The 7044-nt window shown below is 37.7% G+C and overlaps 1 long non-coding RNA gene across 1 annotated transcript; it reads right to left on the bottom strand.

Annotated features, from left to right (window-relative positions):
* LOC109720120 lies at nt 208–7014 on the bottom strand. The gene is made up of 3 exons (XR_002218875.1): nt 6884–7014; nt 4536–5028; nt 208–523 (listed from the first exon to the last, which is right to left on the bottom strand). It is a non-coding gene; the product is annotated as an uncharacterized LOC109720120 (long non-coding RNA).

Genomic DNA, 7044 nt, shown 5'->3' with positions numbered 1-7044 from the left:
ACGCTAACCTACATGGCAGCACAATTTGTCATGTTGCCAACTCTAAGGCCTATATGTACAAAGGCACGTGTAATGGCTTGCTTATCTTTCAATGCCACGCCGCTCAGGAGCCCATCGTCTTGTGCAATCCGGTAACTCGGGAATATCTATATTTGCCAGCTGAAGCCCCGCCTTTTCATGATCTCGATATATACTGTTTTGGGCTGGGTTTCGACCCGCTAAGAAAGGTGTACAAAGTTTTCCGTTTTTCTATTTCTCTTCATTCCAGTGAAAAATCGATATGCGAAGTGTGCACTTTAGGGAGCCATGGATCATGGAGGAGAGTTTGTAGTGATGTTGAGCTTCTGACGTTTGGCACCGGACTATATATCGGTGGAAAGATTTTTTGGACAACAATTGCTTTTTGCGATCTCTGTAATATGAAGATCATGTCAGCCGATGCGGTGAGCGAAGAGATTAGAAGTTTAGAGCCTCCAGTCTGTGCTTCACTTATGCGCATAGATGCATTTAATCAAATCTGCACCTTCGATTTTAAAGGACAGCTTGCTATGATGGCTGCAAAATTTTCGAGCGAGCTGGCAGAACTGTGGGTGCTGAAAGACTACGAGCACAACCAATGGGAGCATCTATGCACATACAAACTGCCATTTCGCGCCAACTTTGACGAAACAAGCGTATGCGTTGGCAATAAGTTCTTATTTGTTTTGCAGTACGGTTATAAATTGGCGATCTACGATACTCGAAAGTCGTCATTGGGAAATAACTCATCACCACAATCCTGGGATTGTGTACTGTCTGGTGTTCCGAAAAATTGGCAGATTTTTGGGGACTACAAGCCGAGCCTGGTCTCTCTGAAGAGCTTTTGTGGAACCGGGGGCATCTTGGCGGCTGCGACGCCTCCTACTCTGCAAGGCGAGCACGGCGAAGAGGAGAAATCAAGAACAGCTTTCCTGAGGGAGCTTCACAATTTTCTTCGAGAAGCCATGTCCCGAGATGATTAGAGCCTTGCGAAGAAGCTGCGTGCGAAGAAGAAACTCTCTAACTGATTAATTAGACTTATGACTCAGTTTTGGTTCTCATGATGCATCTGCGATGCATTGATCAATCCTAGCAGAAAAACTCTCCAACTATGATACTAAATTAGTTTAAATTTGGGATCAGCATGCAAGCAACGTAGAATGTTACCGGCACAAATTGAACCTTCATTATGTATTTTATTTTTTTCAGTCTTCATGAAGCTGTTCTTTTTTTCTTTTCTTTTTTTTTTTTTCTCCTTTGAATGTTTTTTATTCTACTTTATTCTGTTTCACTGTTTATTGGAATGTGCAACATTGCAAGAAAAATAGGATATTGCCATGCATCACAACTCAAGCCTCTTTTTTGTTTTTTTGTTTTTTTGTTTTTTTGAGAGAAAACCCATAGGTTGTTTTATTAGCAAAGTAGAAATACGCCAAAGATGACAAAATAAGTTAGACAATAGATGAACATGATCGTAAATTGCATCGGCAACATTATGAGTATCTATATTTTGATCTCTTCTAACATAAGAGATGGTAATATTTAGATGCAATCCTAATAAAGTTCTACAATCGTTAATGAGAGGAGCGTAGGCCCAATTTGATGGTGTGTTAGTAGAAAGAATAGTAGTAAACTCATTTCAAGCATCATGGTAAATTATAGTTCGAAAAGCTGGTCATGAACTAACAATTTGAAGAGCCCGTAAGATAGTATATAATATTCCTTCGGTAGTCGAGCTGGCATAAATGAGCTCACTAACATTATTGGGATAAAACTTTACTGTGAAAGAACATCCTCATCTCATGTAAGCCAACATTCCAGAAAGCCGCAATCCAACACTCAATATCACATTTAATTCGCATTGCTGCTTTCGGGAGTTGTATGCGCACATCAGAAGCATCGTGCTATTGGGATACTCTTTTTAGAGATTGAAAGAGATTGAAATAATACTGTTGGCCTTACTTATAACATTGAAAATCCAGCAAATGATAAAAATCAGAGAAATATCATCCTGAGAATACAAAGAATCTTTGAGAAAAAGCACCCAATCAAGAAGGGAATTAGGCTTAGATTCAAATTTATGACATACTAGAGAAGCCATCCAAACTACCCGAGAGAAATCACACAACAATAGAAGATATTTAGTAGTTTCACCATGTAGGTTGCATAGAGGACACACCGAATCCCAAGCATGAAATCTTTTTTTGATAGCCACGTTCGTAGAAAGCGCCTCTACCAAAGCTCGCCAAAGAGAAGTTTTAATACGAGGGATGATCAAGTGGCATTTCTGTTAGAGATTATGCCTTTCTTTTTATTGATTTGGTCTATGCACCGGGTCTATAGTATAATAGATAGGACCTCAAGAGGATTCTTATTGGTGGATTCAAATTAAGTTGTATATGAATTAGCCTAGCCTAATTTGACTTGAATTAGGAATAGAATTGGGCCAAGTTCTATATATATAGATATATAGAGCATGACTGCTGTGCTCTTAGGAGCATGGAAGCCTCCGCGCTCCTGAGCCGTTTTCGATGATGGAATTTCCGAATCGACGATCGGCTCCGTTAGATTTGATCTAGCGTATTTGAAGTTTCTAGAAAATAATTTTTGCGATTTTTCAATATCATTTACCTAGCAATCGAAAGGATTCAGAATCTATAATTTTTAACGGCTGAAAATAAAAATTCTATAAAAAGTGGTGATATAGCACTAAAATTTTCGATCAGAAATATTGATCTTGGTGTAGATAGTATAAAGAATTTTGTATTAAAATTTTATCTAATTTGAATACTTCTACACCGTTAATTATGCAGGTGGGGTTTTTCATGTATAAGACTAATTCATGTTAATTATGAATTGGAGTAGAATAAGAAGTTGGAATTATACCTATATCTATAGTATATATGAATCCTCTGTTTTGAGACAGGTGGCGACGATGCGGGCCGGCGCGGCTCGGGGCGAGGAGTGAGCCGGGGGCAGGGCAGGCGGATGGCGCGCATCGGCGGCGAGCCCGCGCGCGGGGCGGCGCAGCGCTGGCGTGGGCAAAGCGCGCCTTTCTGCTGCATATACAATAATTGACCCACCGTCCGCCTCAATGAATTCCTTTCTAACTACAATCATTGCAGTGCGCGGGGCGGCCGGCGCCGCGTGGCACGTGGAGAGAGGAAAGGAGAAGGAGAGAGAGGGTGGGGCCAACAGGAGAGCGGTAGAGGGAGAGAGGGATAGATTTTTTTTTTTGTTTGTCTACTTATTTGTCTCTTTAATTTTTCTCTTTAATTTTTTTATATTATTTGTTCTCTTGCAATATAATGATTAAAAAAATTTATAATTTTTTTTTTTATTCAATCTAAATTTTTATTTTTTTTATAAAAGATTTAAAATATATAATAATTTTTAAATAAGTTAATTATTTGTATTCAAATATAAATTATTAATTAAGCTGAATAAAAATTAAAATATATAAAAAAATAAGGAAGGAAATTTAAAAATGAAACATAAAAAGTAAAAAAATAAAAATAAAAATAAAAGGATAGATAGATAAAAGAAGAATAGAGGCAAAAATGTAAAAACAATAAATTATTTTTTCTAAAAATTATATATAATTATAAATATAATTATATATAATTTCTTATTAGTATGGTTTTTGCATTTATTTTTTTTTAATCTTTTTTATAATTTATTTTTATATTTTTATTACAGCAATAGTTGTTTATTTTTTAGTTATTTTTTTATATAATTTTTTTGACTTGTTTTTTACTATTTTTTATTTTATTTATATATTTATTTCTACGGAATTATTTCGCCGCAATGCGCGAGTACTTCACTAGTATCTATAAATCTATTGAATCGAGAGTTCTCACCGAGGCCTCCCCGCGTTTTGCGGGGGCTTCGGTGGGCCCCTTATTTTTTCTCTTTGGTCTCTCCCTTTCTCTCTCCCGGCTCTGTCTCTTCCTCACTCCACCTCCCTCTCCCCTGTTGGAAGTTAATGCACTTTCTCAAGAATAAATTATCATATATGGAGTTAGCAATTTTTAGAGTTACATATTGAATAAGAAACTCTTAAAGCTATTAATTGTAAGTTATGAAAATTTAGATCTAAAACTCTCACAATTGAAGGCTATAAAAGGAGTTCTTCTCCTTCATTGTAATCATAAGATCAATTGAAATTCAATCACGATTATGTAATTTTTATATGATTAAGACTCTTTTCTCTTGTCTATTATAGCCTCCTTTACTTATTCTCTATATAGTTAAATACTTTTCCTCCAAAGCCAACAAATTGGTATCAGAGCCTAGATTTGACGTCGGGTTTTCTATAATTTGAAGTAAAAAGGAAGTTATATATGGCTTCCGTTGTAGGCAGTAACCAAGGAGTTACTCAAGCCGCTCTTCCAATTTTTGGAGGAGAAAATTATGAATTTTGGAAAATTAAGATGAGAACATTGCTCATCGCACAAGGACTTTGGAGTATTGTGGAAGGAGGTTATACGGAACCTCCAGATGAGAGCNATCTGCACCTTCGAGTTTGCAGGACAGCTTGCTATGATGGCTGCAAAATTTTCGAGCGAGCTGGCAGAACTGTGGGTGCTGAAAGACTACGAGCACAACCAATGGGAGCATTTATGCACATACAAACTGCCATTTCGCGCCAACTTTGACGAAACAAGCGTATGCGTTGGCAATAAGTTCTTATTTGTTTTGCAGTACGGTTATAAATTGGCGATCTACGATACGCGAAAGTCGTCATTCGGAAATAACTCATCACCACAATCCTGGGATTGTGTAATGTCCGGTGTTCCGAAGAAATGGCAGATTTTTGGGGACTACAAGCCGAGCCTGGTCTCTCTGAAGAGCTTTTGTGGAACCGGGGGCATCTTGGCGGCTGCGACGCCGCCTATTCTGCAGGGCGAGCACGGCGAAGAGGAGAAATCAAGAACAGCTTTCCTGAGGGAGCTTCACAATTTTCTTCGAGAAGCCATGTCCCGAGATGATTAGAGCCTTGCGAAGAAGCTGCGTGCGAAGAAGAAACTCTCTAACTGATCAATCAGAGTTTTGGTTCTCATGATGCATCTGCGATGCATTGATCAATCCTAGCAGAAAAACTCTCCAACTATATATGATACTAAATTAGTTTAAATTTGGGATCAGCATGCAAGCAACGTAGAATGTTACCGCCACAAATTGAACCTTCATTATGTATTTTATTTTTTTCAGTCTTCATGATGCTGTTCTTTTTTTCTTTTTTTTTTTTCTCCTTGGAATGTTTTTTATTCTACTATATTTTGTTTCACTGTTTATTGGAATGTGCAACATTGCAAAAAAAAATAGGATATTGCCATGCATCACAACTCGAGCCACTTTTTGTTTTTGTTTTTTTTGTTTTTGAGGGAAAACCCGTAGGTTGTTTTATTAGCAAAGTAGAAGTACGCCAAAGATGACAAAACAAGTTAGACAATAGATGAACACGATCGTAAATTGCATCGGCAACATTATGAGTATCTATATTTTGATCTCTTCTGACATAGGAGATGGTAATATTTAGATGCAATCCCAATAAAGTTCTACAATCGTTAATGAGAGGAGCGTAGGCCCAATTTGATGGTGTGTTAGTAGAAAGAATAGTAGTAAACTCATTTCAAGCATCACAGTAAATTATAGTCCGAAAAGCTGGCCATGAACTAATAATTTGAAGAGCCCGTAAGATAGTATATAATATTCCTTCGGTAGTCGAGCTGGCATAAATGAGGTCACTAACATTATTGGGATAGAACTTTACTGTGAAAGAACATCCTCATCTCATGTAAGCCAACATTCCAGGAAGCCGCAATCCAACACTCAATATCACATTTAATTCGCACTGCTGCTTTTGAGAGTTGTATGCGCACATTAGAAGCATCGTGCTATTGGGATGCTCTTTTTAGAGATTGAAAGAGATTGAAATAATACTGTTGGCCTTACTTATAACATTGAAAATCCAGCAAACGATAAAGATCAGAGAAATATCATCCTGAGAATACAAAGAATCTTTGAGAAAAAGCACCCAATCAAGAAGGGAATTAGGCTTAGATTCAAATTTATGACATACTAGAGAAGCCATCCAAACTACCCGAGAGAAATCATACAACAATAGAAGATATTTAGCAGTTTCACCATGTAGGTTGCATAGAGGACACACCAAATCCCAAGCATGAATTCTTTTTTTGATAGCCACGTTCGTAGAAAGCGCCTCTACCAAAGCTTGCCAAAGAGAAGTTTTAATACGAGGGATGATCAAGTGGCATTTCTGTTAGAGATTATGCCTTCCTTTTTATTGATTTGATCTATGCACCGGGTCTATAGTATAATAGACAGGACCTCAAGAGGATTCTTATTGGTGGATTCAAATTAAGTTGTATATGAATTAGACTAGCCTAATTTGACTTGAATTAGGAATAGAATTGGGCCAAGTTCTATATATATAGATATATAGAGCACGACTGCTGTGCTCTTAGGAACACGGAACCGTTTTCGATGATGGAATTTCCGAATCGACGATCGGCTCCGTTAGATTTGATCTAGCGTATTTGAAGTTTCTAGAAAATAATTTTTGCGATTTTTCAATATCATTTACCTAGCAATCGAAAGGATTCAGAATCTATAATTTTTAACGGCTGAAAATAAAAATTCTATAAAAAGTGGTGATATAGCACTAAAATTTTCGATCAGAAATATTGATCTTGGTGTAGATAGTATAAAGAATTTTGTATTAAAATTTTATCTAATTTGAATACTTCTACACCGTTAATTATGCAGGTGGGGTTTTTCATGTATAAGACTAATTCATGTTAATTATGAATTGGAGTAGAATAAAAAGTTAGAATTATACCTATATCTATAGTATATATGAATCCTCTGTTTTGAGACAGGTGGTGACGAGCGGAGGCGCGGGCGGGGGCGAGCGTGACCGGGGGGCGCGGGCAGGCGGGCGCGTGTGGCGCGGGCGCGCGGGGAGCAGGCAGGCGAGCGCGCGGGGCGAGGCACCGCGTG

Source organism: Ananas comosus, linkage group 14, assembly GCF_001540865.1.
Source record: "Ananas comosus cultivar F153 linkage group 14, ASM154086v1, whole genome shotgun sequence".
NCBI lineage: Eukaryota > Viridiplantae > Streptophyta > Magnoliopsida > Poales > Bromeliaceae > Ananas > Ananas comosus.
This window is presented reverse-complemented; position numbering and strand designations above follow the sequence as displayed.